We start from the raw sequence: 22,177 nt of genomic DNA on the forward strand, positions 1-22,177 counted from the left end.
AGTTCTCCTCTCCTGCATCATTGATTTCTCTCTCCTCAATGAGTTTCACTAGCGTGATACAGTCTCTCTCATCTTAAAACTCCTCCCTGACTCCACATAATTCTCTAGCCACCCCTCCATTTTTCTGCGCCCCTTTTCAACACACCTCCTAGAAAGTGTCATTTGAAACTGTTGTCTCCAATTTCTTCTCTCCTGAACTCATTCTGTCAGGCTGTAGCTCATGTAATTCCACTGAAGCTCCTCTTGTCAAAAATTAAGTTCTAGGACTTCCCTGGTGATCCAGTGGTTAAGACCTCACTTGCAATTCAGGGGACAACGGTTTAATTTCTGGTGTGGGGCAACTAAGCCCACGAACCTCAACTACTAAAGCCCATGAACCTCAACTACTAAAGCCCACATGCTCTAGAGGCTGTGCTTTGGAGAAGCTACCACAATGAGAAGCTTGCGCACCACAGCGAATAGCCCGTTTGCTGTACTGGGAAAGCCAGTGTGCAGAACAAGACCCAGCACAGCCACACACACACACACAAATTAACTTCTAAAAAAAACTTTAACTTCTACCTTCTCGGACCCCTTCTCTATATACAAGTGCTAGACTCACAAGCACCATGTGTACGCGCATGATGTGAGCGTAGGTGTGTGTATTTACATATTTGGGCTGCTCCTCTCGCTCATCTTGAGCTTACAGACTCTCTTTAGACTTCTGGGTGCAATCATACTGCACCCACATCCTGCCCCTAAACTCACTACTTCGCTAACAGCATTTGTCGCAGCGCGTCACTCCTTCCTTAAAATGTGTTCTTCACTTGGTTTCTAGGAAACTGCTTTCTCAGTTTTCCTCCTATTTCATAGACCTCTCTTTCCACATCTGCTTTCCTAGATCCTTTCCTCCTCCTGACCTGTAAACATTAAAACGCCTCAAGGCTCAGAATATCCCTTCACCATCTATAATCATTCTCTAGATGATCTCATGCGGACTTAAACTATCAGACTTTAAATACTAGGCTTTAAATACCGTCTATATTCTGACAACTCCCAAAGTTCTATTTCCAGCCTGGACCGCCCTCTTTATCTCCGAGTTTGAGGCCCTTCTAAGCACGAGGTTCCAAAGTCTGCCGTGGGCAAAGGTACAGAAGGCCAGGCCCCTTGGCTTCAGGTGGGACAATTCTACAGTGCTGTTCATGCTCCAGAACTCCCCCTGGGATCAGGCTGAGACTAGACTCAGCTGAGCTAGGGACTGCGGCCTTTCTGTAAAGGGCCAGATAGTCAACATTTTAGGCTTTGTGGGCCTTCCAGTGTCAGTCACAATTCCTCGACTCTGTCTTCATACCCCAAAGATGACCATAAATGGTATGTAAACAGAATAAGCGTGACTGTATTCCAGTACAAATCTTTAATTCTAGAAATACAGATCTGGTCTGAAGTCCAGATTGTCCACTCCTAAACACACCCATTGTCCAGCTTCTTCCTGCCCTGCCCCACGTCCCTCATTCCCTTACAAGCTGCTCTTGAGAACACTCCACAATTACAGTAGATCCCCTACATACAAACCTTCAAGTTGTGAACTTTCAAAGATGGAAACGTGCATCTGGTTCCAGCAAGGAGCCAGAACCTGCGCCATCAGCATCAGGCATGAGTGAAATTGCAGCTTGCCCTCCATCTCCTATTGCTAATGAACCTTCAGCTCTGCCATCTCTCACCTCCTTTCCCTCCCCCAGTCAGTAACTCTTCTTGCCCGTTCACTCGATGCCAGCCCCTGTGTGCCAGTTATTGTACTGTAGTACTGTACTTTTCAAGGTACTGCACTGTAAGGTTTAAAATGTTTTCTTTGCTTTTTATGTATCATTTGCATAAAAAGTTTTATAAACCTATTACAGTACAGTACTATATAGCTGATTGTGTTAGTTGAGTACCTAGGCTAACTTTGCTGGACTTATAGCAAATTGGATTTGGAGGAGGAAATGGCAACCCACTCCAGTATTCTTGCCTGAAGAATCTTATGGACAGAGGAGCCTGGTGGGCTACAGTCCATGGCGTTGCAAAGAGTCAGACATGACTGAAGCAACTTAGCACACACGCATAATTGGACTTACGAAATGGAACTCATCGTAAGTAGGGGACTTACTGTATTCAGCTACCCCTTCTCAGATTGGTTTCCAGGGAACCCAACGTAAGGCAGCACCCTTCCTGATGTCCTCCCGTGCTGCGCTCACTTCCCCCGAGACACTTCTCACAGGGTGCTCACGCTGCCTACTGCCTACTCGTTCGTCTCCACACCACACTGTAACCTCCCCGAGATTACCTGACCTTTCTGTGTCTCAGTTTCCTTATCAGGTACAGTCTTGCTCACCTTTTAATAACCAGGATGAAGCATATTTCATTCCCAACACTCCCCTGTAATGTACATGCCACCATTATTGCTCTATACATATAATGAAGCCAAGACTGAGAAGTATAAATGCCCTCCCAAGAGCACTTGTAAAAGTTCTCTTTGAATCCTCTTTCCACTTTGCACCCTCCTCATTCTACCCATCACCAAATCTTACTAATTCTTTTCTAACCAAGACTCCTTTTAGTTAATTTTTTCACTTTTACATCAGTATGCTATACATCCTAGCCTGGCATTCTGACACATTATCTGGGGGAGCAATGGGGCAGGAGAGAGCCCACAGCTATTGACTTAAATGTGTTGCTGTTGTTTTTAACCAGATTGGGGCTCTCTATTGTAAAATTAAATTTTACTTAGTTTTTAATAACTATGTAAATGGTACAAAATTCAAAAGATAAAAAGGAATACCTAGGGACTTCCCTGATGGTCCAGTAGTTAAGGATCTGCCTTCCAGGGCAGGGGATGAAGGTTCGAGCCCAGGTTGGGGAACTAAGATCGCCCATGCCACAGGGCACCTAAGCCTGTGCTCCACAACGAAGACCCAACACAGTCAAAAAATCAAAATTAAATAAAAAGGAATACACAGTAAAAGCCTTCCCCTCATACCTGTGCCTGCCACCTAGTTCTCCTCCTCAGGGCAACCACTCTTCCTGATTTCTTGTTTATCTTTCAAGAGACACTGTGCATGTCTGTATCCTTTCTTACTGGCTATAAATTATTTTAGCATGAATGTGTTATGTTGGATTTTCCTCCCTTGAGCTAGCTTCCCTCCATGATGTTGTGTGTGTGTGTGTGTGTGTGTGTGTGTGTGTGTGTGTGTAAAATACGAGAGAGAAATAAGGCAAAGGAAAAATAAGGGTAGGAGCTTTTTCTCTTCAATGATATCCATTGCTTTCAGGATAAAGTCAAAACCACTCTTGGAAGCACAAGGCTATGCACAAGCTGGCCTCAGTTTACAACCCTCTGGCCACATGACCCATGCCAGCCTCTAGTCACCCTGGACTCCTCCAGTACCCTGAACACGCCATTTGTTCTTTCTCACACCTGGATCTTCACATAGCCCTGCTGAAATATCCCCTTTGTCTTACTTAAGTCACATTTCAGCCTGGCCTTCACTTCCCCAAAGTCACTAATCTGGGCAGCCTCCTTCCCTCAAGTTGGGGTTTGTCTTTCTCCCCCATGCTTCTCCTGCTGCCTGGGTTTCCCCATACACAGCACCTACAGATTGCGTTTTAACAGTTCTATTCCTTGTCCAAACCTCCCACTTGTCTCTAAGCTCTATGAGGTCTGGGACCTGTTTCTCTGACTTACTGTTGAAAGCTCAGTGCCTAGGTGGTTCCAGCACAGAGTAGGCACTTGATTCCACAAATAAATGAATCCAGAAATTAAAGTAGGTCCCAAATCCTATTCTCTCTAGAGGCAAGTCACAAATATGATTTTAACTTCCCAGCCCCATAATTGATGAGGATCAGTGTGATCAAGTAGAAAACCACGCAGTTGATCATGAGGAATATCACTTCCTCAAATACCTCTTCACTGACCCCCATGCCTTCTTATTGGCCCCCTAAGTGGCGGTATTTTTCTTGTTAGCAGTTACCACAAGTGTAACAATTGATGGGGTAACTGGTTACAGGATGTCTGTGTTCCCTATCAGACTGTACTTCATTTATGAGTGTATCCCCAGCACATCTGTCTTGCCTGCATGTAGGGTGCTCAGTAACTGTTTTTGGTTTTGCTTTAAGTATTTGTTTTTACTTATTTGGCTGTTCCAGGTTTTAGTTGCAGCATACAGGATCTTTAACTGTGGTAGGTAGGATCTATACCCTGACTAGGAATTGAACCTGGGCCCCCTGACTTGAGAGTGAGGAGTCTTAGCTACTAGACCACCAAGGAAGTCCCTCAGTAAATATTTCCTGAGTGCATTAAAGGGAGCATTATTCCTGCTAATAAGCTCAGCGATCAGTTTCTCCTCAAGTCTTCATGGAGCAGATGCAGGGTACCCAATATAAGAATGAGTGGTCTCAGCAACACCTGCACAGCAGACGTACAGGCCACAGTCACGGGGCTGTTCCTTATAATGATCCTCTATAAAGCCTGCTGGCAGTGCCATAAAGTACAGGTCAGGCAAAGTGATTCTGCGGAGGGCCCGTAGGCTACCAATAGTATGCAGTATCGGGGAGAAGCCATTGGAAGGCCTGGGCTTATTCAAGAGCAAATTACACAGCATCTTCTGGCTTTCCTCTGGGCGAGTTGTTCCCTAAATGCAAGTGCTGGATAGAATTTGAGGGGCAGTGAAGTCAGTATTATACTCTCTGAGAAATACATGGAATGAAGCCATTCTGAGCTCCAAGTTAAATTCAAAGGCTTTCAACTGTCCGTTGAGCCTGGGGGTAAAATTCCTATCCACCTCAGAATTGATGGTGTCCTTCACGGAGAATGTGATGGGATGTCAGAATGATCTGCTGGAGACATCTGTCTTGTGCAGGGTGTATAATAATACGTATTACTATTATATGACCATTTGGTGTAATCATACAGTAGGGCCTCATTAACAGATGGCGGGGGCGGGGGGGGAGGCGGGACATTTAGTAAAAGAGAATGAAGAAAAACTGTTTTGACAAAACATGTTACTGTGAATTCTTAGTCGACAAATATGACATAGCTAACATCACCACATATCCCAGATTGGAGGGGACAGTTCTGATTTCTTGGAATTGTATTATTTTTAATAAAAGGAATGTGCTACATGTACTAAGTATTTTGTTGTGCATAGTCACTCAGCCATGTCCGACTCTTTGCAGTCCCAAGCACTGTAGCCCGCCAGGCTCCTCTGTCCATGGAATTCTCCAGGCAAGAGTACTGGAGTGGGTTGCCATGCCCTGCTCCAGGGGATCTTCCCAACCCAGGCGTCGAACCCAGGTCTCCTGCATTGCAGATGGATTCTTTACCATCTGAGCCAACAGGGAAACCCAAATATTTTGTTATTAAATCCCTAAAGTTTTTGATGCAAATAAATGGGTAGGTGAGAAAATGAACACTTTTTAGATCATATGTTTTGACTTTGGGGTTCAGAAAACACAGCAAACAAGGTACGTTTCCAGCATCCCCCACCTGGGAGAACCCCTCCAAGCCTCTCATCTGCTTGAGTACCACTCCTTGATCCACAGAGCCTACTCTGTCCTCATCTCTCCCAGCAACCACATTATATTGAAGTTATCTGGATTGGCTTCTTCCTAGACTGAAAAAACTGCCTCTTTTCAGCTCCGGTAGCTGCGAGAGGACTGGTAAAACCTCTCCCAAACTTCCATAAGCCATATAATCCACCTACAAACTGTATTCTTGTTACCCAAACAGAGCTCCCAAACAAGCTCCCACCGCTTGCTTCCAACCAGCATGTGGCCCCTAAACACTTGCAGTATCCGAAGTCTAGAGGCAGAGCATTCTGTCCACGGTGTCTGGCATATTGCCTGGCACACAGCAGACCGTCAGTAAATATTTGATGGATTAGGACTAAGAAATGACCCCGTTAATTTTTTTTCTTTTTTCTATTTTTGGCTGAGCTTAGGGCAAGATGGCTGGATGGTATCACTGACTTGATGGACATGAGTTTGAGCAAGCTCTGGGAGTTGATGACGGACAGGGAAGCCTGGAGTGCTGCAGTCCATGAGGTCACAGAGAGTCGGACACAACTGAGCAACTGAACTGAACTGAACCAGATCTTAATTCTCCCACCAGGGATCAAATCTGGACACATGTACTGAAAGCACCAAACCCTAACCATTGGACCACCAGGGAATTGCCCTGTGACTTTTAACCTCCTCGGCATCTGGCTTTTTTCCACCAAGGCAAATGAGCATTCTTGCAAGAAAACCAATTGTATTTCAGTTGATGGGGAGATACCACAAAAGCAATCCCTACACCAGCCCAGCTCAATAATCAAAGGGTCTTGAATGTTTCCTGGCAATGTTCCACCCAGGGTAATCAGAAGATCACTAAGGAGATGAGTGTGCAAATATTCTCCAGGCTCCCACTGGGCATCTAGCATTCTCCCAGCTGCCACAGAGTTGAGTGACCTGACAGATGCTAGGACACTGAGAGATTTCCATCTAGGAAGCACTCAGTGGAGCCCTAATTTGTATAGAACTCAATAGTTGTAATTTCAAATTCTGGACCCAAGCTCCAGACATCTGTATCTCAGATCTCTTTAAGAGATCTATTTCTGCCTCCAGGAATAGTTCACACTCCTGCCATTAGTGCCATGATCACTTGGAAGGCACCTTTTAAATCTGGGGAAAATAGGGACTACTCATACAGGCTAGCCAACATCCAGGTTTACATAATTAGCCCTTCAATTCCTGTTGCACAAGAGGAGAGTGTTTTAAATGATTCAACCTTTTCAAACACCTGCATTCAACATATATTCAACTACTCTTAAGCTCAAGGGCATATGGGAAAGACACTCATCTGTTCGTGGGTTTAAACAACTGGAAAGATTGACAAGGATGGTATGGTAGAGGGTGATGTTATTTTGAAGAAAGAAGTTAAGAGCTGTTTTTTCATTTGTTTGTTCTGCTTTTTAAAATGTACTTCTATTTTGTAAATTGTTTTTGAAGTATGATATACTTTCAAAAGATGTAAAAATCGTAAGAGAACAATGTGATGAGTTTTTACATACTTGACCACATCCATGTAACTAGCACCCAGACCAAGAAACACAACATTACTAGCATTCCAGAAAGCCCCCTCGTTCCCCTCCAATTTCTACGCCCCCAGTATAAACAACTACCCTGACTTCAAACACCCTACATTAGTTTTTTCAGGGCTCTCTTTAAAGCTATACTGGGGTAACACAGTCATCTATTAAAGCTCTCCTCTTCTCCCACAAATCTTAAGATCCGCAACATTCTGTTTGGCTCCTTTAAGTTGTACCTGCCTCCTCTCTTCCTCTCCATGCCAGATCCTCTTTCTTTTTAGGTAAACAAATCATCTTCCTCGGATTCTGGTTATGCAAAGCAAAAGAGCTGTCAAAATGGGCATCTACTTCATTCATTTATTTCCAGAGCATTTATTGGCATCTTCCCTGCGCCCTAGGCACCAGGGTTACAAAGACAATTATAATACGGAGGTCAGTAGAGAATTGGGGGAAGTGGTGGGGTGCACCTTGGAACGCCCGGAGGGGTACCTGACTCAGCCAAATGGCCATAAAAACTTCCCACAGCAGTGTCTCTCAGGATGGGCAGGCGCCAACACAGGAGGAAGGGAAGCCAGGCTGGAGGATGGGGTAAGAACCCACGATGGGGGAGGGGAGGGGGTGGGTCACCTGCTGAGTCACAAACAGGAGGAGCTTATCCATGGAGGAAACTGCAGTTTATTCTGTGCGAAGAAAGACCACAGCAGGGAGAAGACTTCTATGTTAAAGTGGTAGCTTGAACAAACAGCCAACTTTCCCTTCCCATGGTAACCTCATTGAGACTACAATAAAGAAATTTTTTTTTAAAAGCATAAATCTACATGAAGGCATGGATAACAGGAGAGATGACAGGAGTAAATATTTTGGAAGCAAGAAATCAGATGAGTGAATAAAAACTGAGCAAATTTAGCAAAGACAAAACGCCAGCCAGCCGTGGGAAAACTGAGAACCCAGCAGGCTCACGCTAAGGGCAGAAAGGATTAATGCTGGAATGAGACCTTGCACAACGGTAGGAGGAACTGAGGAAGTGAAGGTCCAGATTAGGGAGACGAGGGATGGGAGGACTCAGTAACAAATCCTCCTGGATAATGATCAAAGGTGGACAACGTGGAGCTTGCTGGGAAGCAGAAGTTGGGCGAGTCTGGCCACTGGGAACTGGGGCCTTGTGCAGAGGCTTGTGGGGGTGCTGTAGCCTCGGATACCCCTCAGTGGGCCCGAGCCTCTGGTGGTGTGCCCAGGGCCACGGTGGTCATTTGGGAAGAGGTGCAGAGTGAGGCACAGAGGACAAAGTGGACCCTGCCGAGCACTTCTTCTGTCACCATGCCTCCCCTTCAGACAATAATAGTGCTTGCCTTCCATCTCCCAAGCCTCACACCAGATCCTCTGTGGGATCCTCTCTCACATGGAACTCTACAGGGAAAGAGGTTCCAGGAAATGCAGCTTCAGTTTAACCAAGTTGAGAGTAAACCTTGGGACACCTCAAATGCAGGGGATAACGAGTCAGAAGGAGGCTAGAGGCTGGCTGCAGGGGCAGCCCCGGATTGCTCATGCCTGGAATACAGGGCGAGAGGAAGAAATTCCATCTATGCTGATACTCATGAAATTCTGGGGCTCTTCCTGTCACTGAATGCAGATCCCAATTAAAACTACTTTGCCACTTGCAACTGTTACTTGCAGCTTCAAATCCCTCCAAGTCACGGCTCTGCTCTTTGCCTTTCATTCTGTGTCAGACCCTGGGCTTCCCATGCTGGTGGACAGCTCGCATGCCCACAGCCATTTGGAGTCCAAGCCAAGCCTTATCACTGTGGCGGGCTGCAGCGAATTCTCCCCCAAGCCCACCCAGGCCTTTCCTCCAGGCAGGAGAGAAACTCTGCTGTCAGCTGTGAAGGTCCAGTGTCTTTTACCATAAGCCCTGCCCACCTTCTTTGCCTTCTCCAGAAAGAGCTGGGCTGAGGTCTGCACTTAGCCCTGCAGTCTCCCTCCCTGGGGCATAACTCACATCTCGACTGTGGGTGCCTGTGTTCTTTAGAGGCCTCCTCCACAGCCAGTGTGTGAAGGGTTTCCAGTGCTCGCTCTGCTCTGACGGGTCCAGGGTGTACTCTCTTGCCTTAATCAAAGGCCACCTCACCCCCTTGGTCAACAGGAAGCTAAGACTCCATGCCAGAGACCCTGAAATGCAGTGGCTTAACTAAGATAAATGTTTATCTCTCACTTATGTGACAGCCTTGGGGTGAGTGGTCCTGATTGACAGGCTAGTCATCTAGGGACTAAGGTTCCCCCCATCTTGTTACTCCGCCTTCCCACAAGGTGCCCTGTCCTTATCTGCATGGTCAAGGCCGCCGTGTCTGTGCTCACATCTGCACAGGAGTGAGGAAGGAAAGGAAGTGAAGGAAAAACGATTTCCTTTAAAGCACATACGGTAGAAGTTGTCCACACTTTTTCTGTCACGTGCCATCGGTTAAAACTGAGTCAGAGGGCCATGTCCTGGCCGCAGGGGAGGTTGGGAGACGTTATAGATGCAGGAGAAGTGAGTTCGATCCCTGGACTGGAAAGAACCCCTGGAAAAGGAAATGGCAACCCACTCCAGTATTTTTGCCTGGGAAATCCATGGACAGAGGAGCCTGGCGGGCTACAGTCCTGGGGGTAGCACAGAGTCAGACGCAACTGAAGCGACTAAACGACTGTGTGGAGTCCACCACAGCCTGGCTGCCACCGAAGGGCCAGAAAACGATCACTCTCTTCTGCTAGCCACTGCCCGCTTCTGGTAGCATTCTTGCCCTCCCTCATCCCAGATAAAATTTACAGTCTACTCAGACCTGAATTTTCTCAAAAAGTGTGAAAATGACACGATGGTTCAGTCTAGCAGATGCTGTCATCACCCAACCCATGTCCTTAGCCCTCCAGGGAAGATTACCCTGCCTTCCAACTGTTCTTTCCGGAAAGTCTCCCCCTAGGACTTTCTGCAGCTGCCAGAGCCAGCTATACCCACAGGGGAGGCCTAATGTGCTGGAGAATTAGCGTCTTTCCCCTGAGCCCAGTTCAGTTCAGTTCACCTCAGACAATGCTGATGCTGGCTCACCTATTTCAGGCTCCACGCTGGACACCAAGGATGCAGAGTAACCCTGAGGTCCATGAGCACACGCTGGATGCCAGACACAGTCCTGACTGCTTCAGCTGCATCCCTACTTTAATTCTCATGGTGCTGTTCTTTGCTCCATCTTACAGATGAGAAAACTGAGGCTAAGGGAGCATAAATACCACTGAAATCCCCAGCTTGTAGTCACCAGAGACTTTTTTAAAATATATTTATTTATTTATTATTTGACTGTGCCAGGTCTTAGCTGAGACATGAGGGATCTATTTCCCTGTCCAGGATCAAACCTGGGGCCACCGGGAAGTCCCAGCAGAGATATCTGTTTGATTCCAAGACTGTTGCATCTGATGAGAAATGCTCCCTATCCCCAAAGCATGGCAGTTCAGGTCAGTCACTCAGTCGTGTCCGACTCTTTGCGACCCCATGAATCGCAGCACGCCGGGCCTCCCTGTCCATCACCATCTCCCGGAGTTCACTCAGACTCACGTCCATCGAGTCAGTGATGCCATCCAGCCATCTCATCCTCTGTCGTCCCCTTCTCTTCCTGCCCCCAATCCCTCCCAGCATCAGAGTCTTTTCCAGTGAGTCAGCTCTTCTCATAAGGTGGCCAAAGTACTGGAGTTTCAGCTTTAGCATCATTCCTTCCAAGAAATCCCAGGGCTGATCTCCTTTAGAATGGACTGGTTGGATCTCCTTGCAGTCCAAGGGACTCTCAAGAGTCTTCTCCAACACCACAGTTCAAAAGCATCAATTCTCTGGCGCTCAGCCTTCTTCACAGTCCAACTCTCACATCCATACATGACCACAGGAAAAACCATAGCCTTGACTAGACAGACCTTTGGTGGCAAAGTAATGTCTCTGCTTTTGAATATGCTATCTACGTTGGTCATAACTTTACTTCCAAGGAGTAAGCGTCTTTTAATTTCATGGCTGAAATCACCATCTGCAGTGATTTTGGAGCCCCCAAAAATAAAGTCTGACACTGTTTCCACTGTTTCCCCATCTATTTCCCATGAAGTGATGGGACCGAATGCCATGATCTTCGTTTTCTGAATGTTGAGCTTTAAGCCAACTTTTTCACTCTCCTCTTTCACTTTCATCAAGAGGCTTTTTAGTTCCTCTTCATTTTCTGCCATAAGGGTGATGTCATCTGCATATCTGAAGTTACTGATATTTCTTCTGGCAATCTTGATTCCAGCTTGTGTTTCTTCCAGTCCAGGGTTTCTCATGATGTACTCTGCATAGAAGTTAAATAAGCAGGGTGACAATATAAAGCCTTGACGTACTCCTTTTCCTATTTGGAAACTCCATGTCCAGTTGTAACTGCTGCTTCCTGACCTGCATACAGGTTTCTCAAGAGGCAGGTCAGGTGGTCTGATATTCCCATCTCTCTCAGAATTTTCCACAGTTTATTGTGATCCACACAGTCAAGGCTTTGGCATAGTCAATAAAGCAGAAACAGATGTTTTTCTGGAACTGTCTTGCTTTTTCCATGATCAAAGGAATAACTAGGGCTTCCCAGGCGGCGCTACTGGTAAAGAAAGTGAAAGTGAAAGTCATTCAGTCATGTCTGACTCTTTGTGACCCCATGGACTATACAGTCCATGGAATTCTCCAGGCCGGAATACTGGAGTGGGTGGCCTTTCCCTTCTTCAGGAGATCTTCCCAACCCAGGGATCGAACCCAGGTTTCCTGAATTGCAGGCAGATTCTTTACCAGTTGAGCCACCAGGGAAGCCCAAGAATACTGGAGTGGGAAGCCTATCCCTTCTCCAGTGGATCTTTCCGACCCAGGAATCCAAACCAGAGTCTCCTGCTTTGCAGGCGGATTCAGAACTCACCCACTAATGCAGGAGATGTAAGAGATGCTGGTTGAATCCCTGGGTCAGGAAGATCCCCTGGAGAAGGAAACGGCAACCTACTTCAGTATTCATGCCTGGAGAATCCCATGGACAGAGAAGCCTGGTGGACTACAGCCCATGGGGTCGAAAAGAGTTAGACATGACTGAAGCGAGTTAGCACGTGCACAAGGGAATAACTAGCCGTCTATGTTGAACCCAACAAAGAAACATGTGAAACTAGGCAGAGGACAGTTTCTTCCACCTTCTTGCTTGAGAGAATGTATTTGGGCGAAGAGTTAAGGAGCCATCACGCCATCCCCAGGATGGCTTACATGTAGATTGTTGCTGCTGCTGCTGCTAAGTCACTTCAGTCGTGTCCGACTCTGTGTGACCCCAGAGACGGCAGCCCACCAGGCTCCCCCGTCCCCGGGATTCTCCAGGCAAGAACACTGGAGTGGGTTGCCATTTCCTTCTCCAATGCATGAAAGTGAAAAGTCAAAGTGAAGTCGCCCAGTCGCATCTGACTCTTAGGGACCCCATGGACTGCAGCCTACCAGGCTCCTCCATCCATGGGATTTTCCAGGCAAGAGTACTGGAGTGGGATGCCATTGCCTTCTCCGAGGATTGTTACCTGGGGGGAAATATGGTTCTATATTTTTAAGCCACCATTATTTTGATTTTTTTTTAACAACAACAAACTCTTTTAACTCAGTGCTTCCTAATGGTTTCACATCATGGGATATGTAGAAAATGGCAGTATTTATATGACATATCAGGATGTACTCATGGTTTGGGAATGTATATATAGGACTGGAGAAGGCGATGGCACCCCACTCCAGTACTCTTGCCTGGAAAATCCCATGGGCGGAGGAGCCTGGTAGGCTGCAGTCCATGGGGTCGCAAAGAGTTGGACACAACGGAGTGATTTCACTTTCACTTCTCACTTTCATGCATTGGAGAAGGAACTGGCAACCCACTTCAGTGTTCTTGCCTGGAGAGTCCCAAGGATGGGGGAGCCTGGTGGGCTGCCGTCCATGGGGTCGCACAGAGGCGGACACAACTGAAGCGACTTAGCAGCAGCATATAGGACTGAGTGAAAATACTAATTACATTTTTTTGGATAGTAAATACGGAGAAGGCAATGGCATCCCACTCCAGTACTCTTGCCTGGAAAATCCCATGGATGGAGGAGCCTGGTAGGCTACAGTCCATGGGGTCGCTAAGAGTCAGACACGACTGAGCAACTTCACTTTTTCTTTTCACCTTCATGCATTGGAGAAGGAAATGGCAACCCACTCCAGTGTTCTTGCCTGGAGAATCCCAGGGATGAGGGAGCCTGGTGGGCTGCCGTCTATGGGGTCGCAAAGAGTCAGACACGACTAAAGCAACTTAGCAGCAGCAGCAGGATAGTACATAATTATGAAAAGAAATAAAATACAAAGTATTTAGAAAAATAATAACTATTGAATTAGGATAAAACTTCCAAATAACATCTTTTTCAAATTTCGGATAGGAAATCAGTTTGCTTCCACAAACATTTTGCAATAGAGTCTGTACTTGAAAAGACCGCAAATTCCTTGTTTTGTTCTTCCAGTTATGGTCACATCAAGTTCATGATCATCACCATTCACAAGAAACATTCACAAGTAGATGCTGTGAATGGCAGCGAGATCTATTATTTTTCCCCCCACTTGTTAGACACTCCTTCCTACTTCTTAATAGAATTAGGATCCTTTGAATTTCACTTGGATGATGCAATTATTCTCTAAATCTAGTAGTTTGGCCTTTTATTTCACTGACAAATATAATGTTGAAATTTCTCGTAATAATATTAAGGTCTTTAGAATACAATAGTACTTTGTTCAAGTTAAGTACTTTAAAATCATGATGAAAATTTCTTCCAGTGTACACAGACAATGCTCTATTAGTCTGATCATTTTTCTTTAGGATTTAAACAGTAACTCCAACTTCGTTCGCTGGTCATTTCACTTCTCCAAAGGTAAGTTTTTTATTTGATTCCATAAACGTTGTTAGCACACCTTACTATTGTGTGGAAAGACCCCAAGACCATCATCAGGCTCAATGATTTGCTAAAAGGACTCACAGAACTTGGAAAACCTGGTGTCTTCATGGTCATGGTTTAACATAGTAAAAGGATACAGATTAAAATCAGTTCAGAGAAAAGACGCTTAGGTGAAGCAGTCCAGGAAGGACTAGGACAAGCTTCTACTTTTCTTCTTCCTGTGACATCACATGGAGAGCACCTAATTCTCCCAGGACGATGTCTGGAAGCAGGGCATTGTTGACACTCAGGGAGGCTCACCCAGACTTGGCGTCCAGGCTTTTTATTTAAGGGTCAGTTACTTTAAACAGCAGCACTCACAAAATTGACCTTACTTACTCAATTTTGGCCTACTGAGGTCAAATTGATGCAGCAAGGCTCAAAGTTTCAGGCTAACAAAAACACTCATCTGGGAGATCATGTGGGACATTTCAAAGGCTCAAAGATCATCTTCCAGGAGCTGGTCAAGGGCTAGTCCCAATGACCTTTGCAATGTGAAAATTTGGGCCACCTAAGCCTGCTAGGTCAACTCATGCACAAATATACTTTCCCATAATTCTTATAATTTTTGATCAGATTCATCCAGAGACTCAAAAATGTCAATTAAATTCAGATTTTGAAGCCAATTACTTATTCCTTCAAAAAATATTTGCAAAGTGAGACTGGTTCACAATTTTTACATTTTTTTTTATTATTTTTTAAGCTTATAGACTCTTGACAAAACTTTCTTTGGAGAGTCAACCCATTTCTGTATGAAACAGCAAAAAGTAGTTTTCAGCCTTCTCATAAGGCCAAAACTATATACAGCTGAGAGCCTTGGGTTTTATTTCACCGTTTTGATCATATCGTTGTGGAATTCAGATCTTCAAGGAAATCTTTACAAACGATAACTTTCTATGAGTGAAAGAATATGTTCCTGAAATTTCAGGATTTGGGGAAGGAATTGTGAAGTAAAGCCTTGACACTGTGTTGTTGCAGCCCCCCCAGGAGATCACATACTCACCTGGTGTTGTCAATTCAAGGTGCCCGTATACCTCTGACTACTTCCTCCTCACTAGATTCTGAGCATTCTGTTGCTTTTTCTAACTGACTACAGTTACTGATGTCTGTAGAGTCATCGCTCTACAGTGATTTGTCACTCTGCAATGCAAAAACTTTGGAGCTCCTAGATTAGCTTTGGCTCTGTGTCATCTGAGATGTTTTCAATGCATCCCTAAGATTGTTTGGAATGGCAGCTTCTCTGTTTATTTCTTCAGCCCCAAACATAGTGCTGCTGATTTTTGTAGGGGCTGGTAAATTCAGTGATTCTGCAGATGGGCGAGATATTGGACTTGGGCTATTAAGTGCAGGCTGTGAACTTCCAACCAGTCTCTTGTGCTCTGCCTGAAAGTGTTGTAACAGAGTTTATAAAAGGACTTTGTTTCCTGCTTTGCAATGATAGACATTTACCAAAGATCAAGTCTTTTCCTGTAGTTTGTAGTCAGCTGTAGGCAGAGGTGATGTCTTTCTGCTCTACCATCCTTAGCGTGAAGCTTTTATTCTCACATTTGCCTCATTGTGTCCTCATGACTGCAAGTTGGCTGCTTGAGCTCCAGCCTCAGGTTCACATTCCAGGCAAGAAGAAGAGTGCAACAAAGAGGAACTGGTGCCTCCATCAGGAAACCAGTGCTTTCTCAAACAACTTCAGCAGACTTCTACTTACGTTGGTGTCTAGAACTGGCCACCCCACATACAAGGAAGACTGGAAAATGTACTTTTATAGCTTACTACACTGCCTCCTTGGGCAAAATCAGATACTGGTTTCCCTAATCTGGCCTCAACTGACTCTCAGATCTCATCTCATAATTTTCCCCCTTGACTTCTGTTCTTTAACCTTATCGATTATGACAGACAATGCTATCACTCCACCTCCACCAAGAGCCCTTCAGATCCTACTGTGTGTGTGGCCCCTAGCTGTGATTTGCTTTTGCTTCCAACATCCAGTACCCTTGGCTCTTTTGGGTGGCGGGGCAGCCTTTAAGGTGCTGAATCCCGCTTTGCCCATATAAAGTGTCCAAGCATTTACAAATCCTTGAAATGAAGTGAAAGTCTCTGAGTCGTGTCCAACTCTTTGCGACCCCATGGACTATACAGTCCATGGAATTCTCCAGGCTAGAATACTGGAGTGGGTAGCTGTTCCCTCCTCCAGGGGATCTTCCCAACCCAGGGATTGAACCCAGGTCTTCCGCACTGCAGGCAGATTCTTTACCAGCTGAGACACAAGGGAAGCCCAAGAATACTATAGTGGGTAGCCTATCCCTTCTCCAGCAGATCTTCCCGTCAGGAATTGAACCCGGGTCTCCTGCATTACAGGCGGATTCTTTGTCAACTGAGCTATGAGGGAAGCCCTTGGTGACCCTTGGGGTGACCCTTAACCAGGGATTGATGGGAACAGTAAAGTCTCAGTTGTCTTTGGTCAAGACAAACTCTAGGCATAACTCAGGGACCAGAGCTCCCTGTTCAGTTCAGTTCAGTCTCTCTTTGCGACCCCATGGACTGCAGCTCACCAGGCTTTCCTGTCCATCAGCAACTCCCGGAGCCTACTCAGACTCATGTCTATCGAATCAGTGATGCCATCCAACCATTTTATCCTCTGCTGCCTCCTTCTCCTGCTGCCTTCAATCTTTCCCAGCATCAGGGTCTTTTCCAATGAGTCAGTTCTTCGCATCAGGTGGCCAAAGTATTGGAGTTTCAGCTTCAGCATCAGTCCTTCTAATGAATATTCAAGACTAATTTCCTTTAGGATTGACTTGTTCGATCTTGCAGTTCAAGGGACTCTCAAGAGTCTTCTCCAACACCACACTTCAAAAGCATCAGTTCTTCAGCGCTCAGCCTTCTTCATGGTCCAACTCTCACATCCATACATGACTACTAGAAAAACCATAGCTTTGACTAAACGGACCTTTGTTGGCAATGTCTGTTTTTTAATATGCTGTCTATGTTGGTTATAGCTTTTTTTCCAAGAAGCAAGCATCTTTTAATTTCATGGCTGCAGTCACTATCTGCAGTGATTTTCAAGCCCCCCAAAATAAAGTCTCTCACTATTTCCATTGTTTCCCCATCTATTTGCCATGAAGTGATGGGACCGGATGCCATGATCTTAGCTTTTCGAATGTTGAGTTTTAAGCCAGCTTTTTCACTCTCCTCTTTCACTTTCATTAACAAGCTCTTCAGTTTCTCCTCACTTTCTGCCATAAGGGTGGTATCATCTGCATGTCTGAGGTTATAGATATTTCTCCCGGCAATTTTGATTCCAGCTTCAACCACCCCGGCATTTTGCACGATGTACTCTGCATATAAGTTAAATAAACAGGGTGACAATATACAGCCTTGACATACTCCTTTCCCAGTTTGGAACCAGTCCGTTGTTCCCTGTCCAGTCGTAACTGTTGCTTTTTGACCTGCATACAGAGTTCTTAGGAGGCAGGTAAGCCTGCTCCTACCACAGGGCATTTGCACACCATCAGATACATGCACAGCCCAGAGCTTCACTTTGTTCAGATCTTTGCTCAAGTATCGCCTCGTCAGTGAGAATTTCCTTAACCATACTATAAAACAGACCTCCTCCATTAATTTCTATCCCTGTTTAATTTTCATTTATCATTGCTTTAAAAGGATATATTTTACTTTTGAAGTAGGAAAACAGCTCTCTAGATTCCATTAGCATTTAATGAGAAACGGAAACTGAGCAGGACCCTGTGGGGTTCCTGGGCACGGAAACCTTTCAAACAGCTGCTAATCAGGGAAGGGAGGGGATGCAGAGAAAAGGGAGGAGCAGTCAAGAAACGATAGTGCAGCTTTGGGGCAGGGTTCTGGTTCCATCTCAAGGGACACACATCACAATACCTTTGAACTCTTTCACAGAACTAAAACCCTAATGAATGGAAAATGTTAGCATTCTTCATTCCAGAGAAGGTCACAAGTTAATAACCTGGAGAAGGAGACCACCCGAGGCCAGATTGAAGGAGCGCAGACCCTGCACACACCCTGATCCTTATCAGTGACTCTTGAGCGGCTGCTATGAAACTCTTCACCAAATGGTCCCCTGTTGGGACACACAGTTTTTCAAGGCATGAGCTTGCTGTGTCCCCCTTTGCCTGGTAAGGCAATAAAGCTATCTTTTCTACTTTACCAGAAAACTCTGTCTACGCGATTCAATTCAGGACAAGTGCACAGAGGCCAAGTTTTCTGCATCAACACCAAGGTTGAGTCAGTTCAGTTCAGTTCAGTTGCTCAGTCGTGTCCAACTCTTTGCGACCCCATGAATCGCAGCACGCCAGGCCTCCCTGTCCATCACCAACTCCCAGAGTTCACTCAAACTCACGTCCATCGAGTCGGTGATGCCATCCAGCCATCTCATCCTCTGTCGTCCCCTTCTCCTCCTGGCCCCAATCCCTCCCAGCATCAGTCTTTTCCAATGAGTCAACTCTTCACATGAGGTGGCCAAAGTGTTGGAGTTTCAGCTTTAGCATCAGCCCTTTCAAAGAACACCCAGGACTGATCTCCTTCAGAATGGACTGGTTGGATCTCCTTGCAGTCCAAGCGACTCTCAAGAGTCTTTTTCCAACACCACAGTTCAAAAGCATCAATTCCTCGGCACTCAGCTTTCTTCACAGTCCAACTCTCACATCCATACATGACCACTGGAAAAACCATAGCCTTGACTAGACGGACCTTTGTTGGCAAAGTAATGTCTCTGCTTTTGAATACGCTATCTACGTTGGTCATAACTTTTCTTCCAAGGAGTAAGCGTCTTTTAATTTCATGGCTGAAATCACCATCTGCAGTGATTTTGGAGCCCAAAAAAGAAAGTCTGACACTGTTTCCAGTTTCCGCATCTATTTCCCATGAAGTGATGGGACCGAATGCCATGGTCCTCGTTTTCTGAATGTTGAGCTTTAAGTCAACTTTTTCACTCTCCTCTTTCATTTTCATCAAGAGGCTTTTTAGTTCCTCTTCACTTTCTGCCATAAGGGTGGTGTCATCTGCATATCTGAGGTTATTGATATTTCTCCCAGCAATCTTGATTCCAGCTTGTGTTTCTTCCAGCCCAGCATTTCTCATGATGTACTCTGCATAGAAGTTAAATAAGCAGGGTGACAATATACAGCCTTGAAGTACTCCTTTTCCTATTTGGAACCAGTCTGTTGTTCCATGTCCAGTTCTAACTGTTGCTTCCTGACCTGCATACAGATTTCTCAGGAGGCAGGTCAGGTGGTCTGATATTCCCATCTCTTTCAGAATTTTCCACAGTTTGGTGTGATCCACACAGTCAAAGGCTTTGGCATAGTCAATAAAGCAGAAAGAGATGTCTTTCTGGACCTCTCTTGCTTTTTCCATGATCCAGCAGATGTTGGCAATTTGATCTCTGATTCCTCTGCCTTTTCTAAAACCAGCTTGAACATGTGGAAGTTCATGGTTCACGTATTGCTGAAGCCTGGCTTGGAGAATTTTGAGCATTACTTTACTAGGGTGTGAGATAAACACAATTGTGCGGTAGTTTGAGCATTCTTTGGCACTGCCTTTCTTTGGGATTGGAATGAAAACTGACCTTTTCCAGTCCTGTGGCCATTGCTGAGTTTCTATGAAGAACTACAAGACCTTTTAGAACTAACACCCAAAAAAAGATGTCTTTATATTACAGGGGACTGGAATGCAAAAGTAGGAAGTCAAGAAACACCTGGAGTAACAGGCAAATTTGGCCTTGGAATACAGAATGAAGCAGGGCAAAGGCTAATAGAGTTCTGCCAAGAGAACACACTGGTCATAGCCAACATCCTCTTCCAACAATACAAGAGAAGACTCTACACATGGACATCACCAGATGGTCAACACCGAAATCAGACTGATTATATTCTTTGCAGCCAAAGATGGAGAAGCTCTATATAGTCAGCAAAAACAAGACTGGGAGCTGACTGTGGCTCAGATTATGAACTCCTTATTGCCAAATTCAGACTCAAATTGAAGAAAGTAGAGAAAACCACGAGACCTTTCAGGTATGACCTAAATCAAATCCCTTATGATTATACAGTGGAAGTGAGAAATAGATTTAAGGGACTAGATCTGATAGATAGAGTGCCTGATGAACTATGGACAGAGGTTCGTGACATTGTACAGGAGACAGAGATCACGACCATCCCCATGGAAAAGAAATGCAGAAAAGCAAAATGGCTGTCTGGGGAGGCCTTACAAATAGCTGTGAAAAGAAGAGAAGTGAAAAGCAAAGGAGAAAAGGAAAAATAAAAGCATCTGAATGCAGAGTTCCAAAGAATAGCAAGGAAAGATAAGAAAGGCTTCCTCAGTGATCAATGCAAAGAAATAGAGTAAAACAACAGAATGGGAAAGACTAGAGATTTCTTCATGAAAATTAGAGATACCAAAGGAACATTTCATGCAAAGATGGGCTCGATAAAGGACAGAAATGGTATGGACCTAACAGAAGCAGAAGATATTAAGAAGAGGTGGCAAGAATACACAGAAGAACTGTACAAAACAGACCTTCACAACCAAGATAATCATGATGGTGTGATCACTCACCTAGAGCCAGACATCCTGGAATGTGAAGTCAAGTGGGCCTTAGAAGGCATCACTACGAACAAAGCTAGTGGAGGTGATGGAATTCCAGCTGAGCTATTTCAAGGTTGAATCAAGAACTCCAAATTGTTCACAGTCTCAAGGAGGATTCAGACCCCACAAATCTGTACTTACATGCTCTGTGAAGTCTCTTTACTGGTCTCTGCACAGGGTGACATTGGCGATCACTCTCTGCCTGGGAGAGTCCAACGGAGGCTTTATGGAGGAGGCCATAGTCAACATTAGAGTGTTTCTCACAGAGAGAAAGTAGTTTGTGACCCTCTTGGGAGGAATAAATCGCATGTGGGAGGGCATGTAATCATGGCCTGTTTGTGTGGGTAAAACAGAGGGCTTCCCAGAGAAAGGCAGTTCACCAGGGACAAGGGAGGGTGTGAGGAGGGGCCGACCTTGAGTGTTTAACCTGGGGAAGGGTCAGAGCTGGGTTTTAGCACATTTCCTCTGGTGCTGACATGAAGGAGGTCCAGAGGGGAAAACCAGTCCCTTCTCTCACCCGTCACAGCTCCAGGTGCAGAGCTGAGCTGTTGGCACCAGAGGGCGCTAAGACCTAGGACACAGGTCTCGCCTTTCCGGCCACCTTTGTGGGCACCACACCTCCAGCCTTCCAGCTGGGTCACCATCACTGTCTGGCTGTCAGCACGCAAACCTTGGGAAATCTGTATTGCATCTTGCCATTTGACTTCTCTTTCTATGCGATAATGACTGAGACCGAAGTGCTGCTGGAAGTGATAATGGAAAAGAAACTTCATAGCTTGGAGCAGGTTCTTTACACCAGAGGAGTACCAAGTGGGATCCCTGGGACCAGCAGCATCAGCAACTACTGTGAACATGTGAGGAATGCAGATTCTCAGGGCCCCTTCAGACTTACTGAATCAGACACTCTGGCCCAGCAATCTCTGCGCTTTCAAACGAGTCCTTCGTTTGAGTCTGACGCATAGTCAAGGTTGCAAATCATTGGTCTAAGGAAGTACTGCACAATGTAGAGGGTACCTGGAAGGACTGAGTCCAGTGTGATGCCGAAGAGCCTGACTCAGGTGAGCAAAGGCCACAGGAGTCTTCCTGGAGGAGGTGTCGTAGAAGTCAACAACCAGTCAGGGGAAGAGAGAGAAAGTCATTCTAAGCATAGGGAACAAATACACCAAGGCCTATAAGAGGAAAAGCTTGGTCTTTTGGTAGACCCCAGCTGAAAGGGAGCTTATTTACACAGAGCAGCTCAATCTTTGTGCCCCCATGGACACTCCTGACTTCTTTTCAAGGGATCTCATGTTTAGAAAGGTATTGTATCCAAATAACTAATAGCTCATCAATTTCCTACTACTTATTAATCAATGTCTATAGCTTCAGTCAGAGTTTCTGATTAGCATGAGATGTTTATCTTCACCATCCTGAACTGATAACGGTAGTCACAACCATTTGCCAAGGGCTGGCAAGCACTTTATGTGTGCATTTAATCTTCCTACACCTCTCTGAGT

The sequence above is a fragment of the Budorcas taxicolor genome, chromosome 3 (genome assembly GCF_023091745.1).
Source record: "Budorcas taxicolor isolate Tak-1 chromosome 3, Takin1.1, whole genome shotgun sequence".
Lineage (NCBI taxonomy): Eukaryota > Metazoa > Chordata > Mammalia > Artiodactyla > Bovidae > Budorcas > Budorcas taxicolor.